The sequence below is a fragment of the Pseudophryne corroboree genome, unplaced genomic scaffold (genome assembly GCF_028390025.1).
Source record: "Pseudophryne corroboree isolate aPseCor3 unplaced genomic scaffold, aPseCor3.hap2 scaffold_149, whole genome shotgun sequence".
NCBI lineage: Eukaryota > Metazoa > Chordata > Amphibia > Anura > Myobatrachidae > Pseudophryne > Pseudophryne corroboree.
In genome coordinates, this window is record NW_026968120.1 from 583,416 (window position 1) to 602,846 (window position 19,431).

The 19,431-nt window shown below is 47.5% G+C and overlaps 19 non-coding genes and 5 pseudogenes across 19 annotated transcripts; 11 read left to right on the forward strand and 13 right to left on the reverse strand.

Moving 5' to 3' along the window:
• Positions 1 to 315: 315 nt before the first annotated feature.
• On the reverse strand, positions 316 to 479 carry LOC134998866 (U1 spliceosomal RNA). Its single transcript, XR_010201031.1, has one exon. It is a non-coding gene; the product is annotated as a U1 spliceosomal RNA (small nuclear RNA).
• A 670-nt stretch (positions 480 to 1,149) lies between these two features.
• On the reverse strand, positions 1,150 to 1,312 carry LOC134998616 (U1 spliceosomal RNA). Its single transcript, XR_010200797.1, has one exon. It is a non-coding gene; the product is annotated as a U1 spliceosomal RNA (small nuclear RNA).
• Positions 1,313 to 1,460: 148 nt separating this feature from the next.
• LOC134998873 (U1 spliceosomal RNA) lies at positions 1,461 to 1,624 on the reverse strand. The gene has a single exon (XR_010201038.1). It is a non-coding gene; the product is annotated as a U1 spliceosomal RNA (small nuclear RNA).
• A 695-nt stretch (positions 1,625 to 2,319) lies between these two features.
• Positions 2,320 to 2,461, reverse strand: LOC134998542 (U1 spliceosomal RNA; annotated as a pseudogene).
• Positions 2,462 to 2,613: 152 nt separating this feature from the next.
• Positions 2,614 to 2,777, reverse strand: LOC134998871 (U1 spliceosomal RNA). Its single transcript, XR_010201036.1, has one exon. It is a non-coding gene; the product is annotated as a U1 spliceosomal RNA (small nuclear RNA).
• A 693-nt stretch (positions 2,778 to 3,470) lies between these two features.
• LOC134998390 (U1 spliceosomal RNA) lies at positions 3,471 to 3,612 on the reverse strand (annotated as a pseudogene).
• Positions 3,613 to 3,764: 152 nt separating this feature from the next.
• On the reverse strand, positions 3,765 to 3,928 carry LOC134998781 (U1 spliceosomal RNA). Its single transcript, XR_010200950.1, has one exon. It is a non-coding gene; the product is annotated as a U1 spliceosomal RNA (small nuclear RNA).
• Positions 3,929 to 4,543: 615 nt separating this feature from the next.
• On the reverse strand, positions 4,544 to 4,706 carry LOC134998371 (U1 spliceosomal RNA). Its single transcript, XR_010200652.1, has one exon. It is a non-coding gene; the product is annotated as a U1 spliceosomal RNA (small nuclear RNA).
• Positions 4,707 to 4,858: 152 nt separating this feature from the next.
• Positions 4,859 to 5,022, reverse strand: LOC134999084 (U1 spliceosomal RNA). Its single transcript, XR_010201248.1, has one exon. It is a non-coding gene; the product is annotated as a U1 spliceosomal RNA (small nuclear RNA).
• A 672-nt stretch (positions 5,023 to 5,694) lies between these two features.
• LOC134998591 (U1 spliceosomal RNA) lies at positions 5,695 to 5,857 on the reverse strand. The gene has a single exon (XR_010200785.1). It is a non-coding gene; the product is annotated as a U1 spliceosomal RNA (small nuclear RNA).
• A 152-nt stretch (positions 5,858 to 6,009) lies between these two features.
• LOC134998792 (U1 spliceosomal RNA) lies at positions 6,010 to 6,173 on the reverse strand. Its single transcript, XR_010200961.1, has one exon. It is a non-coding gene; the product is annotated as a U1 spliceosomal RNA (small nuclear RNA).
• Positions 6,174 to 6,844: 671 nt separating this feature from the next.
• On the reverse strand, positions 6,845 to 7,007 carry LOC134998516 (U1 spliceosomal RNA). The gene has a single exon (XR_010200742.1). It is a non-coding gene; the product is annotated as a U1 spliceosomal RNA (small nuclear RNA).
• A 144-nt stretch (positions 7,008 to 7,151) lies between these two features.
• Positions 7,152 to 7,267, forward strand: LOC134998656 (U5 spliceosomal RNA). The gene has a single exon (XR_010200826.1). It is a non-coding gene; the product is annotated as a U5 spliceosomal RNA (small nuclear RNA).
• Positions 7,268 to 7,537: 270 nt separating this feature from the next.
• Positions 7,538 to 7,653, forward strand: LOC134998641 (U5 spliceosomal RNA). Its single transcript, XR_010200812.1, has one exon. It is a non-coding gene; the product is annotated as a U5 spliceosomal RNA (small nuclear RNA).
• A 286-nt stretch (positions 7,654 to 7,939) lies between these two features.
• LOC134998683 (U5 spliceosomal RNA) lies at positions 7,940 to 8,055 on the forward strand. Its single transcript, XR_010200853.1, has one exon. It is a non-coding gene; the product is annotated as a U5 spliceosomal RNA (small nuclear RNA).
• Positions 8,056 to 8,329: 274 nt separating this feature from the next.
• Positions 8,330 to 8,445, forward strand: LOC134998720 (U5 spliceosomal RNA). Its single transcript, XR_010200891.1, has one exon. It is a non-coding gene; the product is annotated as a U5 spliceosomal RNA (small nuclear RNA).
• A 5,904-nt stretch (positions 8,446 to 14,349) lies between these two features.
• On the reverse strand, positions 14,350 to 14,423 carry TRNAN-AUU (transfer RNA asparagine (anticodon AUU)). Its single transcript has one exon. It is a non-coding gene; the product is annotated as a tRNA-Asn (tRNA).
• Positions 14,424 to 15,727: 1,304 nt separating this feature from the next.
• LOC134998764 (U1 spliceosomal RNA) lies at positions 15,728 to 15,891 on the forward strand. The gene has a single exon (XR_010200934.1). It is a non-coding gene; the product is annotated as a U1 spliceosomal RNA (small nuclear RNA).
• A 152-nt stretch (positions 15,892 to 16,043) lies between these two features.
• LOC134999224 (U1 spliceosomal RNA) lies at positions 16,044 to 16,185 on the forward strand (annotated as a pseudogene).
• A 691-nt stretch (positions 16,186 to 16,876) lies between these two features.
• On the forward strand, positions 16,877 to 17,040 carry LOC134998907 (U1 spliceosomal RNA). Its single transcript, XR_010201071.1, has one exon. It is a non-coding gene; the product is annotated as a U1 spliceosomal RNA (small nuclear RNA).
• A 152-nt stretch (positions 17,041 to 17,192) lies between these two features.
• On the forward strand, positions 17,193 to 17,334 carry LOC134999225 (U1 spliceosomal RNA; annotated as a pseudogene).
• Positions 17,335 to 18,026: 692 nt separating this feature from the next.
• Positions 18,027 to 18,190, forward strand: LOC134998765 (U1 spliceosomal RNA). The gene has a single exon (XR_010200935.1). It is a non-coding gene; the product is annotated as a U1 spliceosomal RNA (small nuclear RNA).
• Positions 18,191 to 18,342: 152 nt separating this feature from the next.
• Positions 18,343 to 18,484, forward strand: LOC134999227 (U1 spliceosomal RNA; annotated as a pseudogene).
• Positions 18,485 to 19,175: 691 nt separating this feature from the next.
• On the forward strand, positions 19,176 to 19,339 carry LOC134998911 (U1 spliceosomal RNA). The gene has a single exon (XR_010201074.1). It is a non-coding gene; the product is annotated as a U1 spliceosomal RNA (small nuclear RNA).
• The last annotated feature ends 92 nt before the right edge of the window (positions 19,340 to 19,431 follow it).

The following is a 19,431-nucleotide window of genomic DNA, read 5'->3' on the forward strand; positions in this document are numbered from 1 at the left end:
TTTAAGTATTATAACCTTGGATAGCTTTTTCATTCAGAAATGTATCCATTCCTTTTTTAAATCCAATTACAGAGTCCGCCATTACCACCTTCCCTGGCAGGGAATTCCACATCCTGATTGCCCTAACAGTGAAGATCATAGTATCTCACCTGGCAGGTAAGTAGGAGTTGGGCTAGAGCTGTGGAGGATTGCTGCTCGGGCACTCCCTGTCAAGTGAAGGAGATCCAACTGAGGCAGCACAAGGGAACTCTCGAAAGAAGAACAAGGCTAGAGGAAGATCGGAGACAAAGAAATCTGACTTTTACCAGAGCTGACCAGAGGAAAGCACAAACACAGTCCCCCACTACCACAAATAATGCAGTCGAGTTTCCCACATTTGGGGAAATCACAGGGGTCAGCATACCCAGAGTGCAATGAATGAACCTCACCATGGGAGAACAATCTTCATGACCATGGTATCTCCTATGCAAAATAAGTATGATTTGGGATAGGGCTGGGGAGGGCCGCTGCTCAGGCACATCTCTGTCAAGTAAAGGAGATTCAACTGAGGCAGCACAAGGGAACTCTCATCTGGGGACAATAACTGCAGGGAGAACACATATTTTCAGATGAACATGGGAGGGCAGAAGGCTGCCTAATACTGAAGCACCCCCAAACAACAAACCAAATGCAACTACTAGTGCAAGCATTCCTGGGGGAAGGCCTGCAGCAGACGGATTTGCATATGGTGATGTCATCCAAGCAGTGGGTCAAAGTTGGCTTCAACCCTCGTCTGCATATGAAAATAAAAAAGGGGTGTGCAGGGCATGGCGGCCTTTTGCGGCGCTTGGATGACCCCTAGTTCGCATTAAACACCTCCACCCTCCTTCGGTGTGGGGCTCATGTTGGCTATGCCCCAGCCCCTGAAGCATTCAAGCTGATTTCTTGCAGCAGCTGGGCACTGTAACAGCTCCAGAGCTGCTCTGTAAAGCAAGTAAAAGGGTGTGGGCCCTGCAGCACTACCTGTAGTTTGCATTGTGCGTTGGAAGGCACAAAGTAAGCAGACGGGGAAGTCAGGATAGTGCACAAGGGCATAGAAGGGAGCGGCTCAAGAAAAGAGAAGTGGAAACAGACAGCAAACTAGGCTGGAGAGAGACCTGAGACAAAGAGATCTGAATTATACGAGAGCCGACCAGAGGAAACACAAATTATGTAATCAAGTGTCCCACATTTGGGGAAATCGTAGGAGCAGCACACCCAGAGTGCATTGGGTGAGCCTTGCCCTGGGAGAAGCACCTTCCTGATCATAGTATCTCACCTGGCAGGTAAGAGTTGGGCTAGAGCTGGGGAGGGTCGCTGTACGGGCACCCCCCTGTCAAGTGAAGGAGATCCAACTGAGGCAGCACAAGGAAACTCTCGAAAAAAGAACAAGGCTAGATGAAGATCTGAGACATAGAAATCTGACTTTTACCAGAGCTGACCAGAGGAAAGCACAAACACAGTCCCCCACTACAACAAATAATGCAGTCGAGTTTCCCACATTTGGGGAAATCACAGGGGTCAGCATACCCAGAATGCAATGAATGAACCTCACCCTGGGAGAACAATCTTCATGATAATGGTATCTCCTATGCAAAATAAGTATGATTTGGGATAGGGCTGGGGAGGGCCGCTGCTCAGGCACATCTCTGTCAAGTAAAGGAGATTCAACTGAGGCAGCACAAGGGAACTCTCATCTGGGGACAACAACTGCAGGGAGAACACATATTTTCAGATGAAAATGGGAGAGCAGAAGGCTGCCTAATACTGAAGCACCCCCAAACAACAAACCAAATGCAACAACTAGTACAAGCATTCCTGGGAAAAGGTCTGCAGAAGACGGATTTGCATACGGTGATGTCATCCAAGCAGTGGGCCAAAGTTGGCTGGAACCCTCATCTGCCTATGAAAAGAGAAAAGGGGTATGCAGGGCATGGCGGCCTTTTGCGGTGCTTGGATGACCCTTAGTTTGCATTAAACACCTCCACCCTCCGTCGGTGTGGGGCTCATGTTGGCTATGCCCCAGCCCCTGAAGCATTCAAGCTGATTTCTTGCAGCAGCTGGGCACTGTAACAGCTCCAGAGCTGCTCTGTAAGGCAAGTAAAAGGGTGTGGGCCCTGCAGCACTACCTGTAGTTTGCATTGTGCATTGGAAGGCACAAAGTAAGCAGACAGGAGGAGATGTCAGGATAGTCCACAAGGGTATAGAAGGGAGGGGCTTAAGAAAAAAGAAGTGGAAACAGACAGCAAACTAGGCTGGAGAGAGACCTGAGACAAAGAGATCTGAATTATATGAGAGCCGACCAGGGGAAACACAAATTATGCAGTCAAGTTTCCCACATTTGGGGAAATCGCAGGGGCAGCACACCCAGAGTGCATTGGGTGAGCCTTGCCCTGGGAGAAGCACTTACATGATCATAGTATCTCACCTGGCAGGTAAGTAGGAGTTGGGCTAGAGCTGGGGAGGGTCGCTGCTCGGGCACCCCCCTGTCAAGTGAAGGAGATCCAACTGAGGCAGCACAAGGGAACTCTCGAAAGAAGAACAAGGCTAGAGGAAGATCTGAGACAAAGAAATCTGACTTTTACCAGAGCTGACCAGAGGAAAGCACAAACACAGTCCCCCACTACCACAAATAATGCAGTTGAGTTTCCCACATCTGGGGAAATCACAGGGGTCAGCATACCCAGAATGCAATGAATGAACCTAACCCTGGGAGAACAATCTTCATGACCATGGTATCTCCTATGCAAAATAAGTATGATTTGGGATAGGGCTGGGGAGGGCCGCTGCTCAGGCACATCTCTGTCAAGTAAAGGAGATTCAACTGAGGCAGCACAAGGGAACTCTCATCTGGGGACAACAACTGCAGGGAGAACACATATTTTCAGATGAACATGGGAGGGCAGAAGGCTGCCTAATACTGAAGCACCCCCAAACAACAAACCAAATGCAACAACTAGTAAAAGCATTCCTGGGAGAAGGTCTGCAGAAGACGGATTTGCATACGGTGATGTCATCCAAGCAGTGGGCCAAAGTTGGCTGGAACCCTCATCTGCATATGAAAAGAGAATAAGGGTTATGCAGGGAATGGCGGCCTTTTGCGGCGCTTGGATGACCCCTAGTTCTCATTAAACACCTCCATTCTCCTTCGGTGTGGGGCTCATGTTGGCTATGCCCCAGCCCCTGAAGTATTCAAGCTGATTTCTTGCAGCAGCTGGGCACTGTAACAGCTCCAGAGCTGCTCTGTAAGGCAAGTAAAAGGGTGTGGGCCCTGCAGCACTACCTGTAGTTCGCATTGTGCGTTGGAAGGCACAAAGTAAGCAGACGGGAGAAGTCAGGATAGTGCGCAAGGGCATAGAAGGGAGCGGCTCAAGAAAAGAGAAGTGGAAACAGGCAGCAAACTAGGCTGGAGAGAGACCTGAGACAAAGAGATCTAAATTATACGAGAGCCGACCAGGGGAAACACAAATTATGCAGTCAAGTGTCCCACATTTGGGGAAATCGCAGGAGCAGCACACCCAGAGTGCAATGGGTGAGCCTTGCCCTGGGAGAAGCACCTTCATGATCATAGTATCTCACCTGGCAGGTAAGTAGGAGTTGGGCTAGAGCTGGGGAGGGTTGCTGCTCGGGTACCCCCCTGTCAAGTGAAGGAGATCCAACTGAGGCAGCACAAGGGAACTCTCGAAAGAAGAACAAGGCTAGAGGAAAATCTGAGACAAAGAAATCTGACTTTTACCAGAGCTGACCAGAGGAAAGCACAAACACAGTCCCCCACTACCACAAATAATGCAGTCGAGTTTCCCACATTTGGGGAAATCACAGGGGTCAGCATACCCAAAATGCAATGAATGAACCTCACCCTCGGAGAACAATCTTCATGACCATGGTATCTCCTATGCAAAATAAGTATGATTTGGGATAGGGCTGGGGAGGGCCGCTGCTCAGGCACATCTCTGTCAAGTAAAGGAGATTCAACTGAGGCAGCACAAGGGAACTCCCATCTGGGGACAACAACTGCAGGGAGAACACATATTTTCAGATGAACATGGGAGGGCAGAAGGCTGCCTAATACTGAAGCACCCCCAAACAACAAACCAAATGCAACAACTAGTACAAGCATTCCTGGGGGAAGTTCTGCAGAAGACGGATTTGCATACGGTGATGTCATCCAAGCAGTGGGCCAAAGTTGGCTGGAACCCTCATCTGCATATGAAAAGAGAAAAGGGGTATGCAGGGCATGGCGGCCTTTTGCGGCGCTTGGATGACCCTTAGTTCGCATTAAACACCCCCACCCTCCTTCGGTGTGGGGCTCATGTTGGCTATGCCCCAGCCCCTGAAGCATTCAAGCTGATTTCTTGCAGCAGCTGGGCACTGTAACAGCTCCAGAGCTGCTCTGTACGGCAAGTAAAAGGGTGTGGGCCCTGCAGCACTACCTGTAGTTTGCATTGTGCATTGGAAGGCACTTAAGAATAGAGAAGTGGAAACAGACAGCAAACTAGGCTGGAGAGAGACCTGAGACAAAGAGATCTGAATTATACGAGAGCCGACCAGGGGAAACACAAATTATGCAGTCAAGTTTCCCACATTTGGGGAAATCGCAGGAGCAGCACACCCAGAGTGCAATGGGTGAGCCTTGCCCTGGGAGAAGCACCTACGTGATCATAGTATCTCACCTGGCAGGTAAGTAGGAGTTGGGCTAGAGCTGGGGAGGGTCACTGCTCGGGTACCCCCCTGTCAAGTGAAGGAGATCCAACTGAGGCAGCACAAGGGAATTCTCGAAAGAAGAACAAGGCTAGAGGAAGATCTGAGACAAAGAAATCTGACTTTTACCTGAGCTGACCAGAGGAAAACACAAACACAGTCCCCCACTACCACAAATAATGCTGTCGAGTTTCACACATTTGGGGAAATCACAGGGGTCAGCATACCCAGAATGCAATGAATGAACCTCACACTGGGAGAATAATCTTCATGACCATGGTATCTCCTATGCAAAATAAGTATGATTTGGGATAGGGCTGGGGAGGGCCGCTGCTCAGGCACATCTCTGTCAAGTAAAGGAGATTCAACTGAGGCAGCATAAGGGAACTCTCATCTGGGGACAACAACTGCAGGGAGAACACATATTTTCAGATGAACATGGGAGGGCAGAAGGCTGCCTAATACTGAAGCACCCCCAAACAACAAACCAAATGCAACAACTAGTGCAAGCATTCCTGGGGGAAGGCCTGCAGCAGATGGATTTGCATATGGTGATGTCATCCAAGCAGTGGGTCAAAGTTGGCTTCAACCCTCGTCTGCATATGAAAAAGAGAAAAGGGGCGTGCAGGGCATGGCGGCCTTTTGCGGCGCTTGGATGACCCCTAGTTCGCATTAAACACCTCCACCCTCCTTTGGTGTGGGGCTCATGTTGGCTATGCCCCAGCCCCTGAAGCATTCAAGCTGATTTCTTGCAGTAGCTGGGCACTGTAACAGCTCCAGAGCTGCTCTGTACGGCAAGTAAAAGGGTGTGGGCCCTGCAGCACTACCTGTAGTTTGCATTGTGCATTGGAAGGCACAAAGTAAGCAGACGGGAGAAGTAAGGATAGTGCGCAAGGCCATAGAATGGAGCGGCTTAAGAAAAGAGAAGTGGAAACAGACAGCAAACTAGGCTGGAGAGAGACCTGAGACAAAGAGATCTGAATTATACGAGAGCCGACCAGGGGAAACACAAATTATGCAGTCAAGTTTCCCACATTTGGGGAAATCGCAGGGGCAGCACATCCAGAGTGCAATGGGTGAGCCTTGCCCTGGGAGAAGCACCTTCATAATTATAGTATCTTACCTGGCAGGTAAGTAGAAGTTGGGCTAGAGCTGGGGAGGGTCGCTGCTCGGGCACCCCCCTGTCAAGTGAAGGAGAACCAACTGAGGCAGCACAAGGGAACTCTCGAAAGAAGAACAAGGCTAGAGGAAGAACTGAAACAAAGAAATCTGACTTTTAAAAGAGCTGACCAGAGGAAAGCACAAACACAGTCCCCCACTACCACAAATAATGCAGTTGAGTTTCCCACATTTGGGGAAATCACAGGGGTCAGCATACCCAGAATGCAATGAATGAACCTCACCCTGGGAGAACAATCTTCAAGACCATGGTCTCTCCTATGCAAAATAAGTATGATTTGGGATAGGGCTGGGGAGGGCCGCTGCTCAGGCACATCTCTGTCAAGTAAAGGAGATTCAACTGAGGCAGCACAAGGGAACTCTCATCTGGGGACAACAACTGCAGGGAGAACACATATTTTCAGATGAACATGGGAGGGCAGAAGGCTGCCTAATACTGAAGCACCCCCAAACAACAAACCAAATGCAACAACTAGTGCAAGCATTCCTGGGGGAAGGCCTGCAGCAGATGGATTTGCATATGGTGATGCCATCCAAGCAGTGGGTCAAAGTTGGCTTCAACCCTCGTCTGCATATGAAAAGAGAAAAGGGGCGTGCAGGGCATGGCGGCCTTTTGCGGCGCTTGGATGACCCCTAGTTCGCATTACACACCTCCACCCTCCTTCGGTGTGGGGCTCATGTTGGCTATGCCCCAGCCCCTGAAGCATTCAAGCTGATTTCTTGCAGCAGCTGGGCACTGTAACTGCTCCAGAGCTGCTCTGTAAGGCAAGTAAAAGGGTGTGGGCCCTGCAGCACTACCTGTAGTTTGCATTGTGCATTGGAAGGCACGAAGTAAGCAGACGGGAGAAGTCAGGATAGTGCGCAAGGGCATAGAAGGGAGCGGCTCAAGAAAAGAGAAGTGGAAACAGACAGCAAACTAGGCTGGAGAGAGACCTGAGACAAAGAGATCTGAATTATACGAGAGCCGACCAGGGGAAACACAAATTATGCAGTCAAGTTTCCCACATTTGGGGAAATCGCAGAAGCAGCACACCCAGAGTGCTATGGGTGAGCCTTGCCCTGGGAGAAGCACCTTCATGATCATAGTATCTCACCTGGCAGGTAAGTAGGAGTTGGGCTAGAGCTGGGGAGGGTCGCTGCTCGAGCATCCCCCTGTCAAGTAAAGGAGATTCAACTGAGGCAGCACAAGGGAACTCTCATCTGGGGACAACAACTGCAGGGAGAACACATATTTTCAGATAAAAATCTTGGTCATGCTCTGGTTTCTCTTCAGAACGAACAAATCTTTCGCCTTTTACTAAAGATTTCCGTGGAGAGGAGCAAAACCGAGTTTTATCTCAATTTTTGCATGCCCCATCTTTTTGGGGTTTCTTTTATCGGTTTAAAGATAGAATGAGTGTGCTTTAATGTAAGCTCATTTGCATAGAAATGACAGTAAATGTTTGTTTCTTTTCAAACAGAACTTTCTTGACCATGCTACTTGCTTGAAAGATCTGGGAGCACATGGAATACAGTACAAACCATGCTTATAGCAAGGAGAAGACAGGTGAGAAATCTGCTTTCTTTCAAATTGGGCGCTCACTTTGATCTGAATGAGGACTGCTGGCACGGCACTCAGGCGACAGGTGGAATCTTGGTCATGCTCTGGTTTCTCTTCAGAACGAACAAATCTTTCGCCTTTTACTAAAGATTTCCGTGGAGAGGAGCAAAACTGAGTTTTATCTCAATTTTTGCATGCCCCATATTATTGGGGTTTCTTTTATCGGATTAAAGACAGAACGAGTGTGCTTTCTTGTTAGCTTTAATGTAAGTTTATTTGCATAACAATGACAATAAATGTCTGTTTCTTTTCAAGCAGAACTTTCTTGACCATACTAATTGCTTGAAAGATCTGGGAGCACATGAAAAAGAGTACAAACCATGCTTATAGCAAGGGGAAGCCTGGTGAGAAATCTGCTTTCTTTCTTTCAAATTGGGTGCTCACTTTGAGCTGAATGAGGACTGCTGGCATGGCACTCAGGCGACAGGTGGAATCTTGGTCATGCTCTGGTTTCTCTTCAGAACGAACAAATCTTTCGCCTTTTACTAAAGATTTCCGTGGAGAGGAGCAAAACTGAGTTTTATCTAAATTTTTGCATGCCCCGTCTTATTGGGGTTTCTTTTATCAGTTTAAAGATAGAACGAGTGTGCTTTAATGTAAGCTCATTTGCGTAGAAATGACAGTAAATGTTTGTTTCTTTTCAAACAGAACTTTCTTGACTATACTAATTGCTTGAAAGATCTGGGAGCACATGGAAAAGAGTACAAACCATGTTTATAGCAAGGGGAAGCCTGGTGAGAAATCTGCTTTCTTTCATTCAAATTGGGTGCTCACTTTGAGCTGAATGAGAACTGCTGGCATGGCACTCAGGCGACAGGTGGAATCTTGGTCATGCTCTGGTTTCTCTTCAGAACTAACAAATATTTCGCCTTTTATTAAAGATTTCCGTGGAGAGGAGCAAAACTGAGTTTTATCTCAATTTTTGCATGCCCCATATTATTGGGGTTTCTTTTATCAGTTTAAAGACAGAACGAGTGTGCTTTCTTGTTAGCTTTAATGTAAGTTTATTTGCATAACAATGACAGTAAATGTTTGTTTCTTTTCAAACAGAACTTTCTTGACCATGCTACTTGCTTGAAAGATCTGGGAGCACATGGAAAACAGTACAAACCATGCAGTATCACAAGAAGATAGAGCAGAATTGAGGACACGTCAACAATTTCTGCCGAAGGTGGTTCATCTTTCCACATGGTGCCTTTGGCCACTGACACCTTCGTTGAGTCAAAGTCTCTGGCTGTGGTCAGAACTTTGAAAATTTATGTCACCAGAACGGTTCAGATTAGGAAAACAGAGGCTCTGTTTGTCCTGTATGCTCCCAACATGATTGGGTGTCCTGCTTCCATGCAGACCATTATGCGCTGGATCTGTGGTAAGATTCAGCATGCTCATTCCACGGCAGGATTGCCGTTACTGAATTAGGTGAAGACCCATTCTACTAGAAAGGTGGGTTCATCCTGGGCAGCTGGTCGGGGAGTCTCGGCATTGCAACTTTGCCGAGCAGCTATTTAGTAAACACTTTTGCTAAGTTTTACAAGTTTGATACCTTGGCTGATGATAACCTCAAGTTGGGTCATTCGGTGCTGCAGAGTCGTACGCACTCTCCCACCCGTTCAAGAGCTTTGGTATAACCCCATGGTTCTTAATGTGACCCCAGCATCCTCTAGGTCGTATGAGAAAATAGGATTTTAATACCTACCGGTAAATCCTTTTCTCTTAGTACGTAGAGGATGCTGGGCACCCGTCCCAGTCCATACTGTGTCTGCAGTTATTACTTGTGGTTATACACATGTTGTGTTACGGTTCTGGTCAGCTTTTTGCTGCAATTGTTCATGCCGTTGGCTTGTGTTCTGTTGAATGCCACGTTCTGCGGCATGCTTAAGGTGTGAGCTGGTAAGATGCTCACCTTAGTTTAACAATAAATCCTTTCCTCGAAATGTCCGTCTCCCTGGGCACAGTTCCTATAACTGGAGTCTGGAGGAGGGGCATAGAGGGAGGAGCCAGTTCACACCCTTTGAAAGTCTTAAAGTGCCCATGTCTCTTGCGGATCCCGTCTATACCCCATGGTTCTTAATGTGACCCCAGCATCCTCTACGGACTAAGAGAAAAGGATGCCCTTGTGTACTATCCTGACTTCTCCTCCCGTCTGCTTACTTTGTGCCTTCCAACGCACAATGCGAACTACAGGTGGTGCTGCAGGGCCCACACCCTTTTACTTGCCTTACAGAGCAGCTCTGGAGCTGTTACAGTGCCCAGCTGCTGCAAGAAATCAGCATGAATGCTTCAGGGGATGGGGCATGGCCAACATGAGCCCCACACCAAAGGAGGGTGGGGGTGTTTAATGCGAACTAGGGGTCATCCAAGCACTGCAAAAGGCCGCCATGCCCTGCATGCCCCTTTTCTCTTTTTATATGCAGATGAGAGTTCCAGCCAACTTTGGCCCACTGCTTGGATGACATCACCGTATGCAAATCCGTCTGCTGCAGACCTTCCCCCAGGAATGCTTGTACTAGTTGTTGGATATGGTTTGATATTTGATGGTGCTTCAGTATTAGGCAGCCTTCCGCCCTCCCATGTTCATCTGAAAAGATGTGGTCTCCCTGCAGTTGTTGTCCCCAGACGAGAGTTCCCTTGTGCTTCCTCAGTTGAATCTCCTTAACTTGACGGGGGAGGGGCTGCCCGAGCTGCCACCCTCCCCAGCCCTATCCCAACTCATACTTATTTTACATATTAGATCTCTTGATCATGAAGATTGTTCTCACAGGGTGAGGTTCATCCATTATATTTTAAAATAGGAAGGTACAAATTACATATTTGAATTGCATCTATGTGCTGGATTCAAATGTCCCCCCCCCCCCTTCCTTTCTCAATTGTGCCCGTCAGCAGCTATTCTAAGGTTGCTGCCAATGGGTGTGACACATTAATTTCTTCTGTGGGGTACACTGGACTCCACAAGGATTCACATTGGGGTGTAGAGTAGGATCTTGATCTGAGGCACCAACCGGCTCAAAGCTTTTGACTGTTCCCAAGAAGCTCAGTGCATTCTCCTCTATAACCCCGCTTCCATGAACAGGGAGCTCAGTTTGTAGTTGGTGCCTTCAGTAGCAGGCCAATTAACAGGGGCCTGCCTCAGGCAGCCTATTCTTAGCTATTAATTTTGACAAGAAAAGAAGAACTTGTTTTATGAGAATCTACAAGGGCTGCAGCAGGCTAGGTCTAATAGACATCTTTACTGCAGCTTCATCACTCCCAGCGGCGCTGTATACTCCCGTGCCCTGGTTGCTGGGTCACTGCAGCGGAGGCTCCGGTTTCATCCTAAGGTCTGTCACACACACACCACCCTTCCGGATCACGAGGCCGCTGATGAAGGGGAGCGAGGCCGTAGGGGGTGGGCCGTGTGCGCACTGCGGTGGACACTGATTACTGGGCAGCCGCTCCACTAGCCACCAGGTACAGTTAAGGAGCACAGGTCTGGGGTTTTTTCTCCTATATTAACCCAATTTTGTACTGCCCGCAGCGCATTGTGATAGGTAATAGGGCCTGATTCAGGTTGGATTGCAATCACAATAAGCGATCCAACTGCAAAAATTGCTAAGAGCATACGCATGTGCCTGCATTTTCTGCGGCACCCCGCAGAGAATGTGATCGCCTCTGCCTGTCAATCGGGGCGGGGAAGGGGGGGAGAGGTGGGTCAGCAACACTCCATTTCCAAGTCAGGGATGGAGCGGTGCGGGGGCAAGGCTTCAAAATGGGGTCTGCAACGGAGGAGACACAGGGGGCGTGGTCACAGCGGCTGTATGACATCACATTCAGCCGCTGTGATCACAAAAATGGTGGCGGCTTCCTGCGCGCACATACAGTCTGCACCAGCAGGAGCCTACACCATTTTTTATGATCACGCTGAACTGCAGTGCGACTGCAATTACAGCATGGTCAAGAAGGGAGGCGTCATGCTGGGTGGCCATGCCCTGTCACTGTGCAGGAGCCAGCACCGCTCACACACTAGTCCCCGGGTGCAGCCCCCAACCCCCGGGACACCCGGAGCAACAAAATGTAGATTCAGGCCACCAGGCCACGCCCCTACCTATGAAACCATGCCTCCTTTTTACCATTGCGCTGCTTATCTGCGCGCACTGCATTACAATCTCCCTCGCCACCTCTCTGGGTGTCACCAGTGATAGTGACACCTCTGCCATGCTTGTAGCAGCTGGTCCTAAGATCTACACCTCAAACCCTGAGTGTTTGCCCTTGTGACTTGTTGATCATCATAGCGAAGCAGATGCTTACAGAAAACTGCAGGGGCTTAGATTGAAAATAAAAAAATTGATGGGTATAAGGTAGAGAGGAGCGGGTTCGGTTCTCCGAGAACCGAATTCCCCACGAACTCCACGTGGTTTACACTGGTCCGAGGCTGGCTCGGTTGTTCCCGCCTGACTCGGAAAACCTGAACAAGGGAAAATGTCATCATCCCGCTGTCGGATTCTCGCGAGATTCGGATTCCATATAAAGAGCTGCGCGTTGCTGCCATTTTTACTCGTGCATTGAAGAGAGAGCGGAGAGGACGTGGCTATGTTCTCTCAGTGGAAATCTCAATATCAGTGCTCAGTATCAGTGGTTACTTATTGCTGCTCAGTAATACTAGTAGTGTGTCTCTCCTGCTCAGTGTCAGTTCTCAGTAGTATCCTCATCAGTGCTCAGTATCACTGCTCATTGTCTTGTGCTGCATTGTGGTGCTCAGCATACTACAGTACATTACTAATAGTCCAGTGCTGCATCTTGCTGCTCAGTGTCAGTTCTAGTATCCTCATCAGTGCTCACTATCACTGCTCATTGCATTGTGGTGTTCTGTATACTACAGTAACATAGTAATATAGTATATATAGAGGAGCGGGTTCGGTTCTCCGAGAACCGAATTCCCGACGAACTCCACGTGGTTTACACTGGTCCGAGGCTGGCTTGGTTGTTCCCGCCTGACTCGGAAAACCTGAACAAGGGAAAATGTCATCATCCCGCTGTCGGATTCTCGCGAGATTCGGATTCCATATAAAGAGCTGCGCGTTGCTGCCATTTTTACTCGTGCATTGAAGAGAGAGCGGAGAGGACGTGGCTATGTTCTCTCAGTGGAAATCTCAATATCAGTGCTCAGTATCAGTGGTTACTTATTGCTGCTCAGTAATACTAGTAGTGTGTCTCTCCTGCTCAGTGTCAGTTCTCAGTAGTATCCTCATCAGTGCTCAGTATCACTGCTCATTGTCTTGTGCTGCATTGTGGTGCTCAGCATACTACAGTACATTACTAATAGTCCAGTGCTGCATCTTGCTGCTCAGTGTCAGTTCTAGTATCCTCATCAGTGCTCACTATCACTGCTCATTGCATTGTGGTGTTCTGTATACTACAATTACATAGTAATATAGTAACATAGTTTTTGAGGTTGAATAGAGGCAAATTGCCCATCGTGTTCAACCTGTTTTAAGTTGTGATGATTCTACATACTTGCTGAATAATGTTTTATGACTAGTTAGCTACTATAACTCATGTTAACCCCGGATTAACCATGTTGATATTTTAAGTATTATAACCTTGGATAGCTTTTTCATTCAGAAATGTATCCATTCCTTTTTTAAATCCAATTACAGAGTCCGCCATTACCACCTTCCCTGGCAGGGAATTCCACATCCTGATTGCCCTAACAGTGAAGAAACCTTTCCTCCATTGCGTTCTGAACTTTCCTCCAGTCGCAGCGAGTGACCACGTGTTCTTTTAATAAATAATTCCTCTGATAACTCTTTGTTATGTATCTTTACATATTTGAAGATATTAATAATATCTCCTCTTAGGCACCTCTTTTCTAGTGTATAAATATTCAGCCTAGTAAGTCTTTCCTTATAGTCCAGTACTTTTAGGCCTTTAATCAATTTAGTCTTCAGGATCTCTTCCACTTCCATGAGCAGCAGAGTAGTGCAATGGAAGCATGCTGGGCCCATAACCCAGAGGTTGATTGATCGAAACTATCCTCTGCTATGTGCATTTTTTTTTTTATAATTAAAGTAATCAAAAACTGGGATTGATATTTTGGCTCTTTTATTTTTACTTAAAGTACAATAACTTTTATCATTTTAATTTGTTTTAATAGTATATTGACAGCATTGTTTTCTTTAAAAAATCCACTTAATTTTCTTTACCCTATTACTGAAATGGTAATTGACAAAAACAAACTACATTGTCACCAGAAGAGCAATGCAAAATGTACAAGTGATATATGAAAATCATCTTCCATCTTGAATTTCAATGATGCATTGGGACAACAATTTGTGAGAAACATCTTCACCCATAAAGAAAGATTTTCTTAATTCCTTACCTGTGTGCTGATTAGATATCACCTTGTTTTCACATTAAACAGACTTCCCCATGAGGAAGCAGCAAGGATGCAGTGACGTTTCCTGGTGTCAACCTGTATTATTTCAGTAGACATTGAAATGAGGATGCATCTTTGATGCCTTTCCAATGAAGCAAGTTTATTTCAGTAATAGGTGAAAAACCATTCCTACAAAGGTGTTAATCAGAGACTTGGCTTTGTGGACACTTTTCAGAGAGCAAATTTGTTAGCATAAACATAAAATCAGAAAATGAAGAGCTGTTTAATCACTCAATTGGACTTTTCTGCCAGCATATTTTTTTTTCTCTGCAACCCACTGCTAAATTGTGCTTCCTAGCTGTTTTTTTATAAAATCACTTAATCAAATCTAACTCTGATTACATCAGAGAAGGCCAGGTACCCTACACCATAAGGGGGGTTTTTGAAATTTTGACTTGTCTACTTAAAGATCACCAAAATCTGATTACAAGGTCAATTACATCCCTGGGTGGGATTGAACCACCAACCTTTTGGTTAATAGCCAAACATGCTAACCGATTGCGCCACAGAGACACCTTGCAAAAGTCAATACTGACAAAGGCTAATAATCATTCATCTAGAACGTTTCCTAGAAAAACTTTAAAAAGTCAATAATCTGGAGAATTTTTGTAAGATACACATTGGTACTTTCCCATGATGAGTGAGTGCTTCAGGATTTCTTGCACTTACATGGGCTATTAACCAAAAGGTTGGTGGTTCAATCCCACCCAGGGATGTAATTGACCTTGTCATCAGATTTTGGTGATCTTTAAGTAGACAAGTCAAAATTTCAAACCCCCTCTTATGGTGTAGGGTACCTGGCCTTCTCTGACGTAATCAGAGTTAGATTTAATTAAGTGATTTTATAAAAAACAGCTAGGAAGCACAATTTAGCAGTGGGTTGCAGAGAAAAAAATAACATTTTAAACCTACCGGTAATTTTTTTTTCTCGTAGTCCGTAGAGGATGATGGGGACTCCGTAAGGACCATGGGGGATAGACGGGCTCCGCAGCAGACATGGGCACTTTAAGAAAGACTTTAGATCTGGGTGTGCACTGGCTCCTCCCTCTATGCCCCTCCTCCATACCTCAGTTAGAGAAACTGTGCCCAGAGGAGACGGACAGTACGAGGAAAGGATTTTTGTTAATCCAAGGTCAAGATTCATACCAGCCACACCAATCACACCGTATAACTTGTGATATACTACCCAGTTAACAGTATGAAAACAACATAGCATCAGTCCAAGACCGATGAAAACTAACATATAACCCTTATGTAAGCAATAACTATATACAAGTCTTGCAGAAGTAGACCGCACTTGGGACGGGCACCCAGCATCCTCTACGGACTACGAGAAAAAGATTTACCGGTAGGTTTAAAATCTTATTTTCTCTTACGTCCTAGAGGATGCTGGGGACTCCGTAAGGACCATGGGGATTATACCAAAGCTCCCAAACGGGCAGGAGAGTGCGGATAACTCTGCAGCACCGATTGAGCAAACAGGAGGTCCTCCTCAGCCAGGGTATCAAACTTATAGAACTTTGCAAAGGTGTTTGAACCAACTTTGACCCACTGCTTGGATGACATCACCATATGCAAATCCATCTGCGGCAGGCCTTCCCCCAGGAATGCTTGCACTAGTTGTTGCATTTGGTTTGTTGTTTGGGGGTGCTTCAGTATTAGGCAGCCTTCTGCCCTCTCATGTTCATCTGAAAATATGTGTTCTCCCTGCAGTTGTTGTCCCCAGATGAGAGTTCCCTTGTGCTGCCTCAGTTGAATCTCCTTTACTTGACAGAGATGTGCCTGAGCAGCGGCCCTCCCCAGCCCTATCCCAAATCATACTTATTTTGCATAGGAGATACCATGGTCATGAAGATTGTTCTCCCAGGGTTAGGTTCATTCATTGCATTCTGGGTATGCTGACCCCTGTGATTTCCCCAAATGTGGGAAACTCAACTGCATTATTTGTGGTAGTGGGGGACTGTGTTTGTGCTTTCCTCTGGTCAGCTCTGGTAAAAGTCAGATTTCTTTGTCTCAGATCTTCCTCTAGCCTTGTTCTTCTTTCGAGAGTTCCCTTGTGCTGCCTCAGTTGGATCTCCTTCACTTGACAGGGGGGTGCCCGAGCAGCGACCCTCCCCAGCTCTAGCCCAACTCCTACTTACCTGCCAGGTGAGATACTATGATCATGAAGATGCTTCTCCCAGGGCAAGGCTCACCCATTGCACTCTGGGTGTGCTGCCCCTGCGATTTCCCCAAATGTGGGAAACTTGACTGCATAATTTGTGTTTCCCCTGGTCGGCTCTCATATAATTCAGATCTCTTTGTCTCAGGTCGCTCTCCAGCCTAGTTTGCTGTCTGTTTCCACTACTTTTTCTTGAGCCCCTCCCTTCTATACCCTTGTGCACTATCCTGACTTCTCCCGTCTGCTTACTTTGTGCCTTCCAACGCACAATGCAAACTACAGGTAGTGCTGCAGGGCCCACACCCTTTTACTTGCTTTACAGAGCAGCTCTGGAGCTGTTACAGTGCCCAGCTGCTGCAAGAAATCAGCTTGAATGCTCCAGGGGCTGGGGCATAGCCAACATGAGCCCCACACCGAAGGAGGGTGGAGGTGTTTAATGCGAACTAGGGGTCATCCAAGCGCCGCAAAAGGCCGCCATGCCCTGCACACCCCTTTTTTCTTTTCATATGCAGACGAGGGTTGAAGCCAACTTTGACCCACTGCTTGGATGACATCACCATATGCAAATCCATCTGCTGCAGGCCTTCCCCCAGGAATGCTTGCACTAGTAGTTGCATTTGGTTTGTTGTTTGGGGGTGCGTCAGTTTTAGGCAGCCTTCTGCCCTCCCATGTTCATCTGAAAATATGTGTTCTCCCTGCAGTTGTTGTCCCCAGATGAGAGTTCCCTTGTGCTGCCTCAGTTGAATCTCTTTTACTTGACAGAGATGTGCCTGAGCAGCGGCCCTCCCCAGCCCTATCCCAAATCATACTTATTTTGCATAGGAGATACCATGGTCATGAAGATTGTTCTCCCAGGGTTAGGTTCATCCATTGCATTCTGGGTATGCTGACCCCTGTGATTTCCCCAAATGTGGGAAACTAAACTGCATTATTTGTGGTAGTGGGGGACTGTGTTTGTGCTTTCCTCTGGTCAGCTCTGGTAAAAGTCAGATTTCTTTGTCTCAGATCTTCCTCTAGCCTTGTTCTTCTTTCGAGAGTTCCCTTGTGCTGCCTCAGTTGGATCTCCTTCACTTGACAGGGGGGTGCCCGAGCAGCGACCCTCCCCAGCTCTAGCCCAACTCCTACTTACCTGCCAGGTGAGATACTATGATCATGAAGATGCTTCTCCCAGGGCAAGGCTCACCCATTGCACTCTGGGTGTGCTGCCCCTGCGATTTCCCCAAATGTGGGAAACTTGACTGCATAATTTGTGTTTCCCCTGGTCGGCTCTCATATAATTCAGATCTCTTTGTCTCAGGTCTCTCTCCAGCCTAGTTTGCTGTCTGTTTCCACTTCTTTTTTCTTGAGCCCCTCCCTTCTATACCCTTGTGCACTATCCTGACTTCTCCCGTCTGCTTACTTTGTGCCTTCCAACGCACAATGCAAACTACAGGTAGTGCTGCAGGGCCCACACCCTTTTACTTGCTTTACAGAGCAGCTCTGGAGCTGTTACAGTGCCCAGCTGCTGCAAGAAATCAGCTTGAATGCTTCAGGGGCTGGGGCATAGCCAACATGAGCCCCACACCGAAGGAGGGTGGAGGTGTTTAATGCGAACTAGGGGTCATCCAAGCGCCGCAAAAGGCCGCCATGCCCTGCACACCCCTTTATTCTTTTCATATGCAGACGAGGGTTGAAGCCAACTTTGACCCACTGCTTGGATGACATCACCATATTCAAATCCATCTGCTGCAGGCCTTCCCCCAGGAATGCTTGCACTAGTTGTTGCATTTGGTTTGTTGTTTGGGGGTGCTTCAGTATTAGGCAGCCTTCTGCCCTCCCATGTTCATCTGAAAATATGTGTTCTCCCTGCAGTTGTTGTCCCCAGATGAGAGTTCCCTTGTGCTGCCTCAGTTGAATCTCCTTTACTTGACAGAGATGTGCCTGAGCAGCGGCCCTCCCCAGACCTATCCCAAATCATACTTATTTTGCATAGGAGATACCATGGTCATGAAGATTGTTCTCCCAGGGTTAGGTTCATTCATTGCATTCTGGGTATGCTGACCCCTGTGATTTCCCCAAATGTGGGAAACTCAACTGCATTATTTGTGGTAGTGGGGGACTGTGTTTGTGCTTTCCTCTGGTCAGCTCGGGTAAAAGTCAGATTTCTTTGTCTCAGATCTTCCTCTAGCCTTGTTCTTCTTTCGAGAGTTCCCTTGTGCTGCCTCAGTTGGATCTCCTTCACTTGACAGGGGGGTGCCCGAGCAGCGACCCTCCCCAGCTCTAGCCCAACTCCTACTTACCTGCCAGGTGAGATACTATGATCATGAAGATGCTTCTCCCAGGGCAAGGCTCACCCATTGCACTCTGGGTGTGCTGCCCCTGCGATTTCCCCAAATGTGGGAAACTTGACTGCATAATTTGTGTTTCCCCTGGTCGGCTCTCATATAATTCAGATCTCTTTGTCTCAGGTCTCTCTCCAGCCTAGTTTGCTGTCTGTTTCCACTTCTTTTTTCTTGAGCCCCTCCTTCTATACCCTTGTGCACTATCCTGACTTCTCCCGTCTGCTTACTTTGTGCCTTCCAACGCACAATGCAAACTACAGGTAGTGCTGCAGGGCCCACACCCTTTTACTTGCTTTACAGAGCAGCTCTGGAGCTGTTACAGTGCCCAGCTGCTGCAAGAAATCAGCTTGAATGCTTCAGGGGCTGGGGCATAGCCAACATGAGCTCCACACCGAAGGAGGGTGGAGGTGTTTAATGCGAACTAGGGGTCATCCAAGCGCCGCAAAAGACCGCCATGCCCTGCACACCCCTTTTTTCTTTTCATATGCAGACGAGGGTTGAAGCCAACTTTGACCCACTGCTTGGATGACATCACCATATGCAAATCCATCTGCTGCAGGCCTTCCCCCAGGAATGCTTGCACTAGTAGTTGCATTTGGTTTGTTGTTTGGGGGTGCTTCAGTTTTAGGCAGCCTTCTGCCCTCCCATGTTCATCTGAAAATATGTGTTCTCCCTGCAGTTGTTGTCCCCAGATGAGAGTTCCCTTGTGCTGCCTCAGTTGAATCTCCTTTACATGACAGAGATGTGCCTGAGCAGCGGCCCTCGCCAGCCCTATCCCAAATCATACTTATTTTGCATAGGAGATACCATGGTCATGAAGATTGTTCTCCCATGGTGAGGTTCATTCATTGCATTCTGGGTATGCTGACCCCTGTGATTTCCCCAAATGTGGGAAACTCGACTGCATTATTTGTGGTAGTGGGGGACTGTGTTTGTGCTTTCCTCTGGTCAGCTCTGGTAAAAGTCAGATTTCTTTGTCTCAGATCTTCCTCTAGCCTTGTTCTTCTTTCGAGAGTTCCCTTGTGCTGCCTCAGTTGGA